Source organism: Xyrauchen texanus, chromosome 10 (assembly GCF_025860055.1).
Source record: "Xyrauchen texanus isolate HMW12.3.18 chromosome 10, RBS_HiC_50CHRs, whole genome shotgun sequence".
Lineage (NCBI taxonomy): Eukaryota > Metazoa > Chordata > Actinopteri > Cypriniformes > Catostomidae > Xyrauchen > Xyrauchen texanus.
The window spans coordinates 34,283,200-34,303,705 of NC_068285.1; the positions used below are offsets into that span (position 1 = coordinate 34,283,200).

Genomic DNA, 20,506 nt, shown 5'->3' on the forward strand with positions numbered 1-20,506 from the left:
GAAGCAGATGAGCTCACTGAGGCCGACACGCAGATGACCGACATGCTTTCCCGGGCAGCCACTAACGTGGGCTTGGATTGGAACCCTTCATCCTCCCCACAGCCATCACGACTGGTTCCTGGGGTCTAGACGCCGCTCACAGCCTCGTCCCACCCCAGTCCCGTTCTTCCCGGAAGTGCATGATGAGCTGACGTCGTCGTGGAGAGCACCCTTCTCCACTCGTCACACCGCCACCGGCTCATCCACCCTCACCACCCTCGAGAGCGCGCCACAGGTACACGGCGATTCCCCAGGTGGATAGGGCAGTTGCGCTCCACTTGTGCCCCGGAAGTCCTACCACCTGGCGGGGCCACCCTGTACTCCCTTCCCAGACCTGTAGAGCAACATCCTTGCTGACCGCAAAGGCCTACAGCGCCACCGGATGCGCCGCTTCCGCCCTGCATGCCATGGCTCTCCTGCAGGTCCACCAAGCCAAGGCACTAAGAGCTTGTGGTCCAGGAGCGTCAACAATGGCTGAACATGGTCGAGATGCGTGAAGCAGACAAGACTCGCTTCCTCAACGCTCCTGTCTCCCAGCTTGGCCTCTTCGGCGACACCGTCGAGGACTTTGCCAAGCAGTTCTCCATGGTAAAGAAGCAGACGGAGGCCATCTCTCACATCATGCCTCGCCGCAAACCTCCCGCTACGGCTCATGCCCCGTCTGCTCGCCGAGGGCGTCCTCCCGCGGCCAAGAAACCTTCTGCTCCGCCTCAACCCGGGCCCAGCTCTCAGCCCCAGCGTCGAGCCAACCGCGGGAAGCGCACGCCCCCAGGCGCTCCTGAGACAGCCCACCCAGAGTCCAAGATGTTAGCTCCGGAGGTGGTAAGGCCGCTCCGTCACCCGGTGGATGGCCGGGAGGAGAATCTTGTGTTTTTTCATTTGCCGCCCAAATTCTCAATAAAAGAGCTATTTCCTTTGTCTCTGGGTCACATGGCCCACAAATGCCGTTCTCACGGCACTCTGCTTTCAGGCCTCAACAGTCCTGGCTTTCTGGACACAGTGTCCCCGCCTTCAGCCCCACGACTGTTCCCCGGCCGGCCGGTTCAGACGAGTCCAGAGGACGCCAACATCAGACCTCCTCCTCAGTCACGAACCACGAAAGGTAAGTGCTTTGAGTCTATTCTCAGCACCAGAGCCTGGGGCCGCTTCACTGCCTCCCGACGCCGCATTACCTGTACCCAGCCCCGCCGGGTACGTCCAAAATACTCGTCCCGCTGGGGATGATGCATATGAGACCAATTCAGCACTGGCTCCAGACTTGAGTCCCGAGACGAGCATGGCGCCGAGGCACGCACAATGTGAAAGTAACCACCGCCTGCCGCCAAATCCTCAAACCCTGGACCGACCTCTGCTTTCTACGGGCAGGGGTACCCTTGTAGCAGGTGTCCTGGTGCGTTCTGGTCACAACCAACGCCTCCAAATTGGGTTGGGGCACCGTGTGCAACGGGCACGCAGCCGCAGGCCGTTGGAACCGGGCCCTGCTGCGTTGGCACATCAACTGCCTAGAGCTGCTGGCTGTTTTCTTTGCCCTGAGGAAGTTTCTCCTGTTAATTCGAGACAAACATGTCCTAGTCAGGACAGACAGCACCACAGTGGTAGCCTACATAAATCGCCAAGGCAGAGTACGCTCCCTCCACATGTCACAGCTCGCCCGTCGTCTCCTCCTTTGGAGTCAGCAGCGACTCAAGTCACTGTGCGCCACTCACATCCCCGGCAACCTCAATGTGATAGCGGATGTACTGTCAAGACAAAGCTTGCCCAGCGGAGAGTGGAGGCTCCACCCCCAGTCGGTCCAGCTGATCTGGGACTGGTTCGGCAAGGCCCAGGTAGACCCGTTTGCCTCCCAAGAAACCTCCCACTGCCCACTCTGGTATGCCTGGACAGAGGCTCCCCTTGGGGCAGACGCATTGGCACACAGCTGGCCGGCGGGGCTGCGCAAGTACGCATTTCCCCCAGTGAGCCTTCTTGCACAGGTGCTATGCAAGGTCAGGGAGGACGAGGAGCAATTCATTCTGGTGGCCCTCTACTGGCCCACCCGGACTTGGTTCTCGGACCTCACGCTCCTCGCGACAGCCCCTCCCTGGCGAATTCCCCTGAGGAAGGACCTTCTTTCTCAGGGACGGGTTACGCTCTGGCACCCGCACCCAGACCTCTGGAACCTCCACGTCTGGCCCCTGGACGTGATGCGGAAGATCTAGCCGGCCTACCACCGACCGTCATAGATCAGGCATCTTTACGCCCTAAAATGGCGTCTGTTCACGAACTGGTGTTCTTCCCGGGCTGAAGACCAGTGCTCGTGTTAGGTCAGTGCTCGTGTTTCTTCAGGAGAGGCTGGAGAGGAGGCTGTCCCCTTAAGGTGTATGTAGCCGCCATCGCAGCTCACCACGACACGATAGACGGCAAGTCTCTTGGTAAGCACGACTTAATTGTCAGGTTCCTCAAAGGTGCCCGGAGGCTAACTCCCTCCCGGCCTAACCTGTTCCCCTCCTGGGATCTCTCAGTCATCCTCATGGGCCTCCGGAGACCCCCCTTCGAGCCGCTAGATTCAGTTGGACTCAGGGCCCTCTCTCTCAAGACTGCCCTGCTGATCGCGCTCGCCTCCATCAAGAGGGTCGGGGACCTGCAAGCGTTCTCTGTTAGCGACACTTGCCTGGAGTTCGGTCCGGCAGACACATACGTGATCCTAAGACCGCGACCGGGCTATGTGCCCAAGGTTCCTACCACACCCTTCAGAGATCAGGTAGTGAACCTGCAAGCGCTGCCCCTGGAGGAGGCAGACCCAACCCTTGTGTTGCTGTGTCCAGTACGTGCTTTGCGTATCTATCTGGACCGCACGCAGAGCACTAGACGCTCTGAGCAGCTCTTTGTTTTCTTCGGGGGACAGCGGAAAGGGAACGCTGTCTCCAAACAGAGGCTTGCCCACTGGGTTGTCGACACCATTTCATTGGCCTATCACACCCAGGCCGTGCCCCAACCCTTGCGGGTCCGAGCTCACTCCACCAGGGGTGTTGCGTCCTCATGGGCATTGGCCAGGGGCACCTCCCTAGCAGACATCTGCAGAGCAGCAGGGTGGGCAACACCTAACACTTTCTCTAGGTTTTACAACCTCCGTGTTGAGTCAGTATCGTCCCGTGTTTTCTCAGGTCCGAGCCCATAGAACTCGGTAACACGCTGACATTCTGACCGGGTGAATCGCTTGCGCCTAGCGCCCTTTCCCTCAGCCGAGGTAAAATAGTGCGCCTCCGTTCCCAGGAGACCCCATCTTCGGGTCACTGATTGACTCCTCCCTAGCCCTGTTGGGTCCGCAGTTCAGCGGAGGAACTCGCCGACCCAAGCCACTACGGGTCCCCGAAGGCTACCCTGTACTGGAATAGGTGCTCCACAGGTAAGGCCTCCTGCTCGGACTCCCCCTGTGTGTAATTCCTCGGTACTGTCCCCTCACGAGCGGACCCTGTGTCTCCCTTAGGCAGTTACAGCTGCCTCGGTCGCCGTGCTGTATGCTTCCCCCCTCTACGAGGCTGGATCTACCACCGCACCAACTTTTCCACATGGGTCCTAACAGGCCATGTGATGCATTTGCCACTCTTTGCCTCCCCTGCTGGGTAGGTGTGGCCTCCGCAGGGTCTTCTCTCCCTAAAAGAAGGGCTAAGACCCCCTTCCCTCAATGCATGTAAGGGCCCCGGCCGTAGTTACTCTATGCGAGAATCATAGAGAGAAAAGAGGCCCAGCCAGGCTGGCCCGTTCCCAAGTTGGCGACCATCACCTTGTTCCCCCTTTCAGGGTAACGAAAAGGATTCCGATGGCTTGAATGGGGCATTGGGGAAGGGTACATGCAGCCTGATACAGTTGGTCGTGCTGCACGTAAGAATACCTGCTCGCTCCTGTATCAGCAGTTCACGTACACGGCTCAGTGCATGGCACTTTTATAAGTGGACCCCTAGTGTCGCTTCTCTGACACAACGTGGAGAGAGCGACAGAAGGGGAACGTCTAGGTTACGTATGTAACCTCCGTTCCCCGATGGAGGGAACGAGATGTTGTGTCTTCCCCGCCACGTTGCTGAGCCGAGCCACTGTTGTGGCCGGACCATTTCCGGCTCCTCAGAAAAATCCTGAATGAACTCCCGTATTTGCGCTGCTTAAATACCCGTATGTCCGGGAGCGGGACATGCAAATACCGGCTGCCAACTCTCATTGTCCTTTTTTCATAGATCAGAGGTGGATATCGGCACTCAAGAGAGACCCCTAGTGTCGCTTCTCTGACACAACGTCTCGTTCCCTCCATCTGGGAATGGAGGTTACATACGTAACCTAGACGTTTCCACATCTCTAACATGAGAGAGTGCCGAGAAGCAGGTGTTGCAAAACTTCCGCTCTTAAAAGGGCCATGCCCAATTTATGACTTGAGTTAAAAGTTGTTTTTTTTGGAAGAAACCAGGCTCATATTAAGGACAAATACTATATTAAATACTATAAAGCACTATTAAAGATTCAGTATAAGGACATCATAACAGTAACCCATATGACACGTGCATTATATTACAAGCTTTCTGGAGCCATACAACAGCTATTTGTTATATGGATTACTTTTATGGTATTTTTATCATATTTTTTTTCTCTCTTTGGACCTTGACAGTAGTGGTTAATATGAACTGTTTTTGTACTGAAAGAGCAGCGTTAGGATTCTTGAAGAAAATATTGTATTTAGATTCTACTGGTTGAAAAAAATTAAATGAGAGACAACATGAGGACAGTAAATAATTAAGTGTATTTTCTTTTTGCTAGCAAGCTAACACAGTCATGTCATTTTACAGATACTTCAGTAAAATAAATTAAAATTATATTCATCTTTTATTTGAGACAGCAAAAAAAAAGAAAGAAAAGATGACTGAAATAGGCTGTACTATAAATAATGAACTGTGTGAACTTAAAAATATATATAATTTAAAACCAAACATTATAAAATTTTGGTCACATTTAAAAAACGTATTAAAAAAATTAAAAAATAATTGCATTTACCGCATTTACTATTTTAAAGGACTGAGGACACCCATGACTCTCCACCCTCAAAATGGTTTGTCCCTCCCCAGTGTTCAAGACATGGTTACGGCCTTGGCTACACTTCTATAAGATGTTTCCTCTCAGATGTCAAAAAGACATTTATCAGATGACTTGAAGACATTTATGATTTGCAATGTAAATCTGCTCTTTTTAAGATGTTAATTAGAATGCAATACTTTCCAGATAAAACGCTCTTAAATATACATCTCGAAGATGTATGTGTACTAACTGAGAAGACACCTGATTTAGCAATATCTGTCAGGTTTTAGGGACATTTTTATTGTAATATTTTATTGATATTTTATTACAAAAGAGGTAGGGTAAAACGGGGCTAAAGGCACACCTTAAGGAAAATTTGCTTTTTTTCTGGGCTATACGGAGTGGTTTGACTCTTTCGTTGTCAATACAAGATCTTGGGCAAAAAATTTATGCATCTCTGAATGTAACCCGCACACACACACACAAGACGAGACAGTCACAATGTCGATGGGAAACTGCTTTATTCACAAAGCAAAGCAGGCAAAAGTACAAACAAGGGCAAATCCAAATGAGAATGGTCAGGGAAGCCTAGGGTCAAAAGCCGGGGAATCAAAGTAGTGTAAAGGGGCAAATCCAGGAGAGAGTGGTCAACGAGAGCGGGAGGTCGAAGCAGGGAAAACAGTTAACAACTAGGGCGTAGAACTAGACGGGACTAGCGGGATCAAAGACAGGGGAACAAGGGGAGCTGGCAAGCTATGGGGTAAACCAGAGGAGTACAAAACTAGACGAGACTAGCGGGGGGCAAGGATACGGGAAACTAAACACAAAAACCAACCAGAGTGAGACGAACGGGTTGTGAAATATATAGGGGCGAGTGCAGGTGTAAACAATGATAGGTGATGAGACGAGTGCAGGTGAAACTAATGTGCAGGAGTGCAGATGACGCGAGTGCAGGTGGTCATAATGTTCTGGGGGTGCAGGTGTAAACACGTGAGACACTCGAGGAAGGGAGATTGCCTACGAGCAAGTGAGCGAGTAGGAGCAAAGTGGGCGTGAGGGCTCGAGCGAGCAAAAAGAGCGTGAAAAGCTCGAGGGGGCGGAGCGAGGGAGTGAGGTTCGTGACACTGAATGGAAATAAAGGTTGTCAAAACAATGCCACGACTAATGCTTTCAATGGGGTTAAGGTCAGGACCAATGAGGAAAATGATTCCTCATGCTCCCTGAATCACTCTTTCACAATTTGAGCCCGATGAATTTGGCATTGTCAGCCTGGAATATACCTGTGCCGTCCGGGAAGAAAAAATGAATTGATGGGATAATCTGGTCCTTCAGTACATTCAGGTAGTCAGCTAGCATAATTTTATTGCCGCATAGAGTTGCTGAGTCTAGACCAGAACAATTGAAGCAACCCCAGATCATAAGACTGACTTAAATCCAAACTGTTACTTTATTTTTAGCTAGGCAGTGTATTATTATTATTATTATTAAATATATATTATTATTAAATATTAGATGAAATTGCGCCAAAATCAACCTTTAGACATTACACGCAATGATCTCATGAACCAGGAAACTTTTGCAGTGCTTAGTGACAAACAGGTGTTTAGGAAAGTGCTGTTATAGTTTTTAGTTCTATTTAATGTTTTGGAGAAAATCAAATCAAATTTTTTTTTACCACTGGGAGCCTTTAGCCATGTTGTACCCTAATGTTAACACTGATTAACATTTCTATGCATTTTTAAAGCTTTAAAAAATGTTACTTTAAGAAGGTAAAGCAGCTCCAAAGCCCAGGGAGAGAATAACCAAGTTCTTTAGGAATCCATGACAACCAAGAAAGCATGCTTGTTGGCAGACAGTACAGCGATACTATGCCATACCTGAGAATGTATTTACCCTGTTAATGGTTTTTAACCTTAAGGCAAGCTTAATTTATCTTGGCAGGTCTAGGGAAAGGCTGCATTTTCCCTATAATCCAAAATTCTCTGTTGGGTTTAGTTTATTCTATTGTTAAAATATACAGTATGTTTTACTAGGGGTCCATATTACACAACAAAACACTGAGGCTTTTGTGAAGTCAAGGGACTGACTGTTTGCTCCACTGTTGCTATAGCAACATTTAAACATTTCAATCTGTTCGGACTGACTCAGTTTAGGTCTGACTCACAGTAACCCCACACAGTCCCCCACAAATCTTCTCTCTCTCTCTCTCACTCTCTCTCTCGCGCTCTCTCTCGCTTTCACTCTCATACAAAACAGAAATTTCTCACAGAACATCAATGTTGTCTTTTAGCCATCTATATAGGCTGTTTTCACACTTAGGGTGTGTTCACACTTGGCAGGTTTGGTTCGATTAAAATGAACTCGGTGCGGTTCATTTGAACAAGTGTGAACGCTGCCACCCGAACCTTGGTGCGCACCAAACAAGCGGACCGAGACGGCCTGATTAGTGAGTCTCGGTCCGCTCCCAAAAAGCATTTGCTGATGATGGGGGTCAGAGCAACAGGACGCCAGTCATTTAGGCAAGTGATTTTGGCTTGCTTCGGAACAGGCACAATGGTTGACGTTTTGAAGCATGTGGGGACTACAGATAGGGAGAGGGACAGGTTGAAAATGTCCGTAAAAACACCAGCCAGTTGGTTCGCGCACGCTCTGATGACACAATGCCGTCTGGACCCACGGCTTTGCGGATGCTCACCCGTCGGAAGGATCGGGTCACATCCGCAACAGAGACGGAAAGTGAAGCAACCTCTGTAGCGTCGGCCGTGTGGGCGGTGTGAGCAGTGTTATTGTCCTCGAAACGAGCATAAAATCTATTAAGCTCATCCAGGAAAGAGGCAGCGGTGTTCACGGCAGAGTTTTTATTCCCTTTGTAGTCCGTGATGATGTTAATTCCCTGCCACATACTTCTAGAGTCAGTGGTGTTAAACTGTCCTTCAATTTTGTGCCTGTACTGGCGTTTGGCTGCTCTGATAGAGTTACGGAGGGCATAACTGGCTTGTTTATGCTCCTCCGCATTCCCGGAATTAAAAGCGGAGGTCCGTGCATTAAGTGCCGCGCAAACATCGCCGTTAACCCATGGTTTCTGGTTGGGGTAGATGTGTATTGTTTTGGTTGGCACAACGTCCTCTATGCACTTCCTGATGAAACACGTTACACTATCAGTGTAAACCTCGATGTCGTCATCTGAGGCGGACCGGAACACCTCCCAGTCCGCGTGATCAAAACAGTCTTGTAGCGCAGAGTCTGACTGGTCCGACCAGCACAGGATTGTTCTGAGGGTGGGTGCTTCCCGTTTCAGTTTCTGCCTATAAGAAGAGTGGTCTGATTTGCCCTTATAGTGTCCATATCTGGCCCAACCCAGTGCTGGGAGAACAGGCTAGGGGCCTGAAGCTCTCCATCTGTGCTTTTTAAAGCAAAACGAAAGTCAAACAAGCTCTAAAATTATGCCGTCTCATGTTTACAGAGTATTTTGAGCCATACTGTGTATACATCATGACTCACATGTCTCCCTTATCTCTATTTATGTTTTAAGTCACTAAAGTTGCTTTAAATGGCCAACTTGTGTTGGAAAATCCATTGACTAACACATTAAAAACTATTTCATAAGGGGGTTGTACCTGAACTGATACGCTTATTTTTGGGCCACTATTAGTTTGTTTTCTTTCTGCAGGTTTTATATAAAAAAATCTGTTAGTTTGTGAAAGTCTAAAGCTGAGAAAATATCTCTGAATATCTGAATATGTGAATATCTCAAGAGAATCAAGCTTTCTGAACACTTCATAGTTTTACAGTAGCATACTGTATCATAGAAAGTGGTGGCATAGCAAATTCACCGACTGATCTCACTGTGAATTCAGTGAAAGTAGGTCAAAAGTTCATAAGCTAAACTCAGTCTGTGCTCACTGAAATTCAAAAGCACAGCATACAGTGGCTGAAGCGGAAGTGTTGTTGAACGTTTGGTCACATGTGAGCTTCAGTTTCTGGGTGAAATATCCACCGAGGGTGCCAAAAGTGGCATAAAAGTCACAAGTGTGAAAAGTCAAAAAGAAAAGTCCAGGGTGGTGCTATCGGAACAGACCAGAGTGGAGCTGGCGGAACAGATCAATGGAGGTAGGGAGGGGGCTTCAGGTAGGGGCTGGGTCAGGCGGCCTGAGAAGATGGTCCAGAAAGGGGGCAGAGCCCAGTGGCCTCAGAGGAAGCTTGAAGAAGGAGGCAGAGTCCATCAGCCTGGGAGGAGTGTCCAGGTGGGAGGCAGGGTCCAGCGGCCTGGGAGTATATACACACTACCTGTCACATTTTTTGAAACAATAGACTGAAATATTTCTCATGATATTAAAAATCTTTTGATCTGAAGACGTATGCTTAAATGTTTGAAATTAGTTTTGTAGACACAAATATAATTGTGTCCCCATATTATTTTATTTCAATATAAACAAACATTTTATAAAAAAAAACAAACATAATAATAATAATAAAGAATATCAGCCAATAAGTGTCCAACATAGATGGGATCTTCTTCAATACTTTTTAAAAAGCATCCCAGGGTGATTCCTCAAGAAGTTGGTTGAGAAAATGTCAAGAGTTCATGTCTGTAAATTCTAGGCAAAGTGTGACTACTTTGAAGATGCTAAATTTAATTTGGATTTTAGTCACAACATAATTTATGTAATTCCATAGTTTTGATGACTTTACTATTACTCTAAAATGTGGGAAAAACATTTTATATATATATTATAATAAAGAATGAGTAAGTGATAAAAAATAAGACCAGTAGTGTGTGTGTGTGTATGTATATATATATATATATATATATATACAACAGTTAGTTCCGGTCCTCAAATCTGATTGGACGAGAGACGTTCCATGAGCACTTATGGTCTGACACCATCAGCACTCTTCACTCTGCTTCACTGTGTGTGTGTGTATCACTCCGCTTGTGTTTGTGCCATTCTAAACTAACGTCTAAGAGCAGTGGAGATCTGTTAAGCTATGGTTTGTGTTTTTTTTATTATTTTACATATGTTAGCCAGCAGGTGGTGGCTAAAGATCCTTTTTGTGTGTAATATGAGCCAGTTAGGTGACGTAAAGTGAATCTGCATCAGCCGTTTACATACAACAGCTCTTCGTGATCGCTTACTGCACTTACTACACTACACTACACTACTAAAGCTAGGAAATAGCTTTAAATGGCTTTAAATGAACAACTTCAGCATTACAACTCATCACAGCTGAGAGACACAACAGACTGATTAATTACACAATGGGTGCTGTTTAAAATGGCGGAGGACATTGCGGTTTCTATAGTGATCGACACTTGCGCACCGGCTACCATGAAATAGGGAGAAAAACCCCCACTTCGACTCTATTTTTCCACTGAGAAAGCTGACCTTCATTTGGTTTGAACCAGCAATGGCAGATTCTGATCCGTTGCATAAGAATGTAGTTCCATGCACAAATGCATTTTTTGTGACTGTACAAAATTGTTCCTAATTTTTAAAAATTTACTTGTTCATTTAACTGTTATATATAAGCAATATTACACACACAATCATGCTATATGGGCCTAAATCAGCACTGCTGTGATAACCTGTGACACTCGTGCCTGAGGCCGAATCACAGCAGTGCTGATGTAGGGCCATATCAGCTTGCTCATGTGATATTATATATATATTGAGCGTATCTATTATATGATATTTAAAACATTATTTAAACAGTTCTAAAAATAAGTAAACAAAAATGTATCAAGAATTTTTGTGAAGATCCTCTGATATTTGTCAAGCCCGCCAATAAAGCAGACATTACATATTAGTCTGTAATTACAATAAAGCAGTTTCTGAGACCACCAAATTCGAATCTTTCAGTTTCAGGGGTCAAACCCAAAAGACGACGATATGATGAGCAGTATATACGTTTAGGATTTACATGGACAGAATCAGTTGATACACCACGGCCTTTGTGTCATTTGTCAGGAGATTTTAGCTTATCACAGCATGCGACCTGCTAAACTCTGCAGACACCTTGACACCAAGCATGCAGAGGTTTTGGAAAAACCTCCTGAGTTTTTCCAAAGAAAACTTCAAGCCTTTCAAGGTCAGAAAATCATTGTTGGAGAATTTGTCTAATTAAATGTAAAGGCCACTGAAGCTTCATATCACATTTCACTGTGTATTGAAAAGGCAGGCAAAGCACATAACATCTTAGAGACATTGTTTCTGCCGGCAGCCAAAGATATGAGTTCCTTGATGGTAGAAGAGGCAGTGGCTTCTAAGCTTATTTCTATTCCACTCTCTGACAACACAGTGGGTCGGCACAACACAGTGCATCTCTGACATGGCACAGGATGTGAAGAAGAAAGTGTTAGACAGCATCAGGCACAGCCCATTGTTTGCCCTCCAGATCGACGAATCCACTGATGTGGCCAGCTGCACACAGCTGTTAACATGTGTGAGGTATGTGAAAAACATGGACATTCAAGAAGAGTTTCTATTCAGTAGTCCTTTGCCCACCCACACACACTCATGTTGGTGTGGCTATCCTTATGATAACTCTCCATAGCCATAATGATTTTTATACTGTACGAACTATAGATATATAGGGGATTCTACCCCCTAACCCTAAACCTAACCTCACAAAAACGTTCTGCATTTTTATATTTTCAAAACATGTCTGTTTTTTTTAAGCGATTTGAATTATTACACTAGAAATGTCCTTATAATCCACATTTATAGCATAATACCATTGTAATTACCAGTTTGTAACCTAAAACACTTTTCTCGTATACCACCCAAACCCGCCCACACACACACACACACACGCTGCTAGGGTGTTATGGGTGGTTGCCAGGTTGTTACTATGCTGTTGCCAAGTTGTTTTCTGTGTTTGTAGCACATTGCTCTGCAGTTGCTTGTGTGCTCTGGGCGGTTGCTTATTGGCCCAAATGAAAAGAGCCCACCCACAAGTCTGTTCTGTTCACTAAAAATGTCTCAGGTCCCTCCTTCAGTGTTCCAATTTTTATGGAATGTTTTTCTTTTTTTTTTTTCAATCATATGTCTAATCCACATATGTTTAACACAGCCAATATAAACTATTTCAGTTATGTTGTGGTTCAAGTCCTCCTAGAATGCTGTACTTACAAGGTCAGATAATGTAATTGAGCGTTCAAGTCATTTTAGTAGAACAGAATGGGCCTCATTTAAAATTTTTCATCTTTTTCACTTTCTGAAAAAGCAGGAAATATTTTTAGCACCAATGCAACGACAATTAGGTGTGTCTTATTTTATCATTCTTGTGTGGCCAAATTTACTGATGCACAAGCCTGTCACCTTATATAAACTAGCTAAATGAGTTTTATTTTCTGGCAAGTTTTATTCTTAATCAATAGCACAATAAATGCATTCAATCTAAACTGTACAGTAAAAATTTTTATAGATTTTACAATGCTTTTTAAATTGACATGACCCCATCTCAGAAAATGTCACTAGATTTACGAATTTGTGGCGCTGTTCATTTGCGCTCATCTCGTAAATATGATCATTCTGACGTGACTTGAATGCACCATAAAAGGGATAGTTCACCTGAAAATGAAAATCCTCTCATCATTTTCTGACCCTCATGCAATCCCAGATTTCTGCTGAATACAAATGAATATTTTTAGAAGAATATTTCAGCTTTGTATGTCTATTCAATGCAAGCGAATGGTGACCAAAAATGTTAAGCTCCAAAAAGCACATAAATGCAACACAAAAGTAATCCATATGACTCCAGTGGTTAAATCCATGAATTCTGAAGTGATCCAATTGGTTTTGGGTGAAAACAGACCAAATATATCTAATTTTACTGTACATCTTGCCATTGCAGTCTCTAGGAGCATTCATGATTTCAAGCTTGATTACAATTCTTTGTGTTGGCGCATGCGCAGAGTGCTAGATGATGCTACAGGAATTGTAATCAAGCTTGAAATCATGACTGCCAATGTCGGAGATTGCTGTCAAGATTTATAGTGGGGAAAGGAGTTATATTTTGATCAAAACCGATTGGATCACTTCAGAAGACATGGATTAAACTACTTTAGTAATATGGATTGCCTTTATGCTGAGTTGTGGAAGCTCATATGATTGTGGAATTATAAAGGCAAATCATTTTTACATTATAAAAATTGATTTCAAACATTTTTGCTTTCAATGAATATTCAGTATGCCCAAAACAAATTAGTAAATAGCCTTCGAAAGTCCATACATTAACTTTAGCCTGTACAATGAACACCAAAGACATTAACAATAGACAGGAGTCATGGCTTGATCTCAGAGGATGCTCTCAGAGTGTCAGTTCTCACATCTCTAAGCTCACTCTCTCTGTCAGCCAGCATTCAGAATGAAAGCAGACGAGCCCAGCAATAGATCCCTTGCTACTGATTCCCATGGGATATGACATCTGTATTTGCTCCGCTATTTATAGCTTTCTTTCTGTGGCTTCTCTGTGCTGTGAAAGACCAAAAATTGTTCATTCATGCAACCAAGCTCTCAAAGTTCAAGGGAAATTCCTAAAAGGGATAAGCATCGGTAAAAGTTAAAGAGTTACTTAGGACATTAAGGAGACAAGTCCCCACACATAGCCTAGTCTAACTGTTCCCACTGGTTACCAGACCTTATTAAGGTATAGGTGTACAAAAAGGTGTTCTTTTTTACAAAAATACAAAAGCAAACAATTAGAAAAAAATGTAAAACTATTTTCCATTTTCTGCCCTGCTCTGCTTTTATTATTATTATTATTATAGTTTGCATTTTTTTCTGTACTACTCCGTTTTAGTGATGTGTGGTATTGAGTCTTTAGCCTACTAATATTATTGGCTCCTGTATATGTGATAAATAGTTTTTCATCAGTTCTAAAGTCGCTTAGGATAAAAGTGTCTGCTAACTCTCTAAAAAGAAATAGGTAGTTAAATATGTAATACTTGAGATGTTGACAAGTCCTATGGGCTATAAAAGGGCTATTAATGTTATCAGTGATCCCACGCATCCTGCCCATAAATTCTTCACCCTCATGAAGTCTGGCAAGCGGTACCGAAATTTTGCAGCCAGAACTTCCAGGCTCCGGGACAGCTTATATTCCCAGGCCATCAGGATGATCAATAGTCGCCATCCACCACCACTTCCACTGATGTCATCAGGATAAAACCACTCTCTTCTAAACTACATTCTGCACCTTACCAACTGGACTATTATACACACATTTCATAATGCAATGATAGTCACTGACACTTTAACACTACTGTTCACTTATCAGTACCTGCACTGCATCTCTTTTCATTTTTAATTTGATCTCTTTCTAAAGTTGGGTATTGCTTTTATTGTGCATTTTTTTATATATATTGCTTTTTATATTATTACATTGTTGTTGTTGCTGTTGTTTTTATCTATGCCCTGTTACCCTGTTTTTAGAGGAGTATATAAGAATTTCATCGTACAGATGACAATAAAGATCTTGAAATCTTGTACTTGAACTTGAAGTCCTGTGGTGTGACATGCTATGCTCCATTAAAACTATTTTAAACAGCATTTTGCAAATAACTGTATAATAATTATGATGCATGCAGTTTTTTATGAACAAATATGTATTGAGAGATTTAATGGAATATTTGTACTTTTAAAAATTAATTTGTCACACTAAAGGGTAGGTAAAACGGTGTCACAGAACCAATAACAGCACCAATAATAGTCACTTTCCCACATACATTCATACATTTAACCTAATTCTTCATGTTGAATAAGTTCACTGATGTGTTATTTGTCAACTACCCCAAAATATTTTTTTTTTAATGTTTTTCCCGTGTGTGGGTGTGTGTGTGTCCGTGTGTGTGTGTCCATGTGTGTCCGTGTCCAGGTATTCCCTACGTTGTGTGGAACAAATGTCCCCACAAGGATGGTAAAACCTGACATTTTTTACATTGTGGGGACAATCAGTCAGTCCCCATGAGGAAATAGCTTATAAATCATACTAAATTATGTTTTTTGAAAATGCAGAATGTTTTCTGTGAGGGTTAGGTTAGATATAAAGTGTATACAGAATAAAAACCATTATGTCTATGGAGAGACCTCATAAAACATGAAAACACAATGTGTGTGTGTGTGTGTGTGTGTGTGTGTGTGTGTGTGTGTGTGTGTGTGTGTGTGTGTGAGCGTGTATTTATCACTTTGTGGGGACCAAATGTCCCCATAAGGATAGTAAAACCTGAAATTTTTGACCTTGTGGGGACATTTTGTCAGTCCCCATGAGGAAAACAGCTTATAAATCACACTAAATTATGTTTTTTGAAAATGTAAAAATGCAGAATGTTTTCTGTGAGGGTTAGGTTTAGGGGTAGGGTTAGGTTTAGGGGATAGAATATAAAGTTTGTACAGTATAAAAACCATTATGTCTATGGAAAGTCCCCATAAAACATGGAAACACAACATGTGTGTGTGTGTGTGTGTACATCACAAATTTAGTATTCAAAAGAACTTTGTATCAAAACCCCTAGTGTAGGCCTGCATATGTGGGTCAAAGTTTTTTATATATGTAATTAGATGTAGGCAATGATACATATCATGTTCATATTTATACAATGTTAATAGCAAGTTTTCATGTAACAGATGCTTTTATCAATAGTGTTTTAGTAATATAATAATAATATTTAGTAGTTATAATATTATTATACTAATAAATAAATTGTCTTTACCCTAAACCTACCCCTCGCTGAACCCTACAGTATGACTCTAAATGTAGCAGATTTAAAGCAGACAGCATAAGTTTGCCAATGTATGTGCCTTTCAAATTAACATTTCCTCGCAAGTACATTTTTGTCATGTTTCACAATATTAGTGCCATATAGACATTTTCAAAACATATTTTTCAAAGTATACCTAAATTATTATTATTAAAATGTATTTTAATTGAGAGAAACCAGTAGTGTTATGAAAAAAAAAATCTGTATTTAATTATGTAGCTGTGAATATAGGATTTAAAAACATGTTTGTTTTTCATATGATGAACACAAAGATGAGCTCACCCTTGGGCTTCAGGTCAATAGCTCAGAAGTGAAGAGATCACCTGTAGCAACCCACAGGATGGTCTCTCTCCACCACCTGATAGGGACAAGTGAGAGAGTGCACGAGGAAGAGAAACAAGAGTAGACAGACAATGTTGAAAAGTGATAAGTGAAGGTAGAGAGGAGTTAAACGGTGTGCAAATAGTTGTGAGTGTGTGACGGAGAAAGAGATAAGAGAGAGAGAGAGTGAGAGAGCGAGTGTGTGAGAGAGAGAGAGAGTGAGAGAGTGTGAGAGAGAGAGACAGAGAGAGAGAGCCAGAGAGAGAGAGCCAGAGAGAGGGAGGGAGCGTGTAATTGTGAAATAGTTGGGTGGATACACGTGTGAATTGCAGTTCCTCTCTGCACTGCGCTGAATGGTGACCAGGGTCTGAAGCAGACAGGAGGGGGAGGACTGGACTAACCAGCATGGAGCTCCACTCACCCAAAAAGAGCTGAATAAACAGGTCTGCACAGCACTGCAGCAAAGACTAGACACACATTGAGGAAGAGGGACAAAAGGAGGCAAAAAAGGAAAGCAAGGTACCCTCTGGTGTTTTTGTGCACTTGTGTAGGTAGTTATAGAAAAGTGTGTATGTGTTTGTGAATTTGGAATTCTTTTAAGGTATGATTGCGGGATAGAGTTTGTAGTTATTAAACTATTTTACTTGTATATGATTTAAATGCAAATTATTTATATACAAAAATTGGTCTACAGTATAATTTAGATAGCTAACATGTGTGTGTGTCTGTTTGGGTTTGTGAGTATCTCCCTACATGTGCAATTGGGGTGTGTGTGTGGGGGGGGTTGGGTTACTCTTACGTTCTGTATCCAGAAGTTTTGATGGTGATCGACTTTGAGATGTCCAAAAGAAGTGTCTGAGGCTAAACAAAAGAGAATGAGAGAGAGACAGAATATACTGTTAGTTGCAGCATTTTGTGAAAAACAACTCACCACAGGACTTGAAGTTCAAGACTTCAAGATCTTTATTGTCATTTGTGTTTTTTTATTTTGTAAATTCCTCTCCAAAAATGGGGTAGAAGGGCATAGAGTTGGCTATACAGAGTTTACTTCTGCATATTTTCTCAGAGGGAGCGGAAGTTTTCACTGCCTGCTTTTGCATGAGGTAGCGTATCTTTTTGTTGTTGTTTTTTACCTTTCACTCTTCTATTTTTGTTTTGTCTGTCATACTTCCAGTTCTAGCACCATGACTAAGATTTGAAGGTTTAGCAAGAATAAATGTTTTCAGAGAATTAGTCTGTAGATGCTACATTTGCATGTGAATGCTGCCATACATCTGAAACTGGACTTTCAAGCCTGGAAAACTGATTGCCAAATAGTTGGTAGTTCAAGCCAAGGCAGGGGTGATCCATAAGCTCCTTATGACACCCTTAAGTAAAACACTTAACCCCAGGTTGTTCCAGGCCAGGAGGATTGTACTTGTAACAAGTGTACTGTAAAGTGATTCCGATTTAAGTATCAGCATTATGACTACTGACTAAAAAGTAAATGACTGTGATTTTGCCAAGTAGCAAATGTTCCTAGATAAAAATGCTAGTTAGTACTGGAACAACATTCCTACTAATCAATCAGATTTTAGGATTATGCTGAAAATGCTATAAAACTATACCTATTATCAAGGTACAGCTGGATTGTGCTTAGTCAAGCTATAATGTCTCCAAGTATAGCATGACACAGTGTGTGTCACAGTTTGTTAAGGCAGGACCCAAATGCAGATTACAAACAAAGCGCATACGAAAAGAGCACGAGTGTCCAGATTCCGACGAAAGAACCAAAACCGAACCAGACAGAAGAGTTGAGATCCAGACACCATGCACTGAACATGAAACACAAGACAGACCAAAGAGTGCACGGCAAGGAAACCACAACCTAAAGCTGTGTGCTCACACAGAGACAAAAAACAAAACACAAAACAGAGACAAAAAAACAAAACACTACACAGACACAGACCATGAGTGTCAGAAACCAGTCACTACAAAACCAAGACTGACAAAGTGACAAGATCCTGACACTAGCCCCCCTCTAAGTGATGCTCCTGGCGTCCCAAAAAAGGGGAACTTCAAACAACAGACAAGACAAACAGAACAGGCACTTTCTCATCCTTCTCCTTTTTCAGACGGTCTGAAGCACTGCCGCAGGAACGGCCACCGCCTCCTGGTAGTAAGCTGCGGGCTCCTCTGCCTCCTGGCGGTCAGCAGCGGGCTCCTCTGCCTCATGGCGGTAAGCAGCAGTCCTCCACCTCCTGGCGGTCAGCAGCGGGCTCCTCCGCCTCTTGGTAGTTAGCAGCGGGCTCCTCTGCCCAGGGTTGGACTGGCAATTTGGCATACCGGGCATTTTTTTAAACCCTATTTTGGGGCTGATCATGTGTGGACCTCCCCAGCGGGAGAACCGAGCGGGCCGGTGGGGCGTCCGCGAAATGTGCCGAATGGGCTGCGATAAGCAAAAATGAGCCTCCATGTTATGCAGAACGGACTCACACCAATAAAAGACAAGACATGGAGCACGAGTGTCCAGATTCTGATGCCAGAACCAAAACCGGACCAGACAGAAGAGTTGAGATCCAGACACCATGCTCTGAACATAAAACACAAGACCGACCAAATAGTGCACGGCAAGGAAACCACAACCTAAAGCTGTGTGCTCACACAGAGACAAAAACAAAACACAACACAGACACAGACCAAGAGTGTCAGAAACCAGTCACTACAAAACCCAGACTGACAAAGTGACAAGATCCTGACACTACCCCCCTCTAAGTGACACCTCCTGGTGTACCAAAAAAAGGGGAACTTCAAACAACAGACAAGACAAACAGAACAGGCACTTTCTCATCCTTCTCCTCTTTTGGATGGTCTGAAGCACTGCCGCAGGAACGGCCACCGCCTCCTGGTGGTCAGCAGCAGGCTCCTCCACCCCCTGGCAATCAGCAGCAGGCTCATCCGCTTACTGGCAGTAAGCAGAGGGCTCCTCCGCCTCCTGGCAGTCAACAGCAGGCTCCTCTGCCAAGGGCTGGACTGGCAATCTGGCATACCGGCCATTTTTTTCAATCCTACATTGGGGCTGATCATGGGTGGACTGGCCAGCAGGAGAACCGAGCGGGCCAGTGGTGCTTCCGCAAATTGTGTTGAATGGGCCGCGAAAAGCAAAAATGAGCCACCATGTTATGCAGAACTGACCACAAAACACCGCCGTTATGTGCAGAAAAGGACAGCGACACTTCAAGGCTAATTGTGGTCCTATTGACATGTATGCCTGCTGGACGAAGCCGAGCTATAATCGCATTATTTAGGTCTATTAGTCTGATAAAAAAAAAATCTGATTGATTTCGAATGAGTTTACATGACATTTTAAAAAGACTAATTATTGTTTTAGTCTGACTGAACTTTTAAGGTGAATGCAAACATATTGACTGAGACGCTGTTGGTTGCTAGTAGGTGATCACATGATTTTCCCTTTTAGCCCTCCCTTTGGTGGTTGCCGCATCATGTTACTATGAATTTGCATAAAGTTGAACTCTTTATGCACAGACTGTTGCATTGCCAACAGTCACTGTCGCTCATGTCACCTCAAACTTCCAAACCTCATTGAAAAAAATTACTTCTAGTTGCTTGTCGCTGCAAATGGATGTTGATTGCTGAAACTCCTCCTAGTTTTTAGGTTAAGCTTAGAGTTTATTCTTTCAATATTCTTCCAACCTATCATTTTCCTCTGAGAGAAAAGTTTAGGGGTAAGTTGCAACATGATCACACTGAAATAAACATGCTGCTTCCAAATGTTTAAGCACTCTGAAATCGACCCCCATACTGCCAAAATACTGATAAGCAGCAGGTCCCAACAGACATCTTTGCATGTTTTCAATCTTGATCACTTCACCACGTAGTGCTAACAATAAGAGGTTGTGCTATCAACTCGCTGTATCCGAGACATTGGTCCTGATACCACGTTACCCAGGAAGTAATTTATGTTCACTTAAACAATGGAAAGTGCAACTCATGTTTACTCTAAAATTACATTGTTACTGATGGTTTATACAACAGATTTATAGTTGGGGTTTGGGTTAAGGAGTAGTGTTAATAAAATGTGAATTCCTTTGGACTCATTTATAACTAAAAATAGAACTTGTTTTTGACACCACCCTGTGGATATTTCACCTTACCTACACTTCCAGCTTCTGCCACGGGAGGCAGTGGTTAGATTTTCGGTAAGCACAGACCAATTTCAGCAGCAGCAACTTTCAACCTCCCGATGCAGAATTTGCAGTGCCATCAGTCTGTAAGTTGATGGTTAGGTTAAAGGTTACAGTTAAGGGTTGGGTTAGGGCTATGTTTGTTACAGCAATGTTGTTCCAG

General features: G+C 43.8%; 1 protein-coding gene across 2 annotated transcripts in view; it reads left to right on the top strand.

Annotated features, from left to right (window-relative positions):
- The first annotated feature begins 16,495 nt into the window (after positions 1-16,495).
- Positions 16,496-20,506, top strand: part of LOC127650129 (uncharacterized protein KIAA1522 homolog) — a 73,559-nt gene continuing 69,548 nt past the window's right edge. For both annotated transcript variants that reach the window (XM_052135324.1, XM_052135325.1), the window contains exon 1: positions 16,496-16,678. The gene's annotated coding sequence lies outside the window, so the exon portion shown is untranslated. The remainder of the gene's footprint in view (positions 16,679-20,506) is intronic.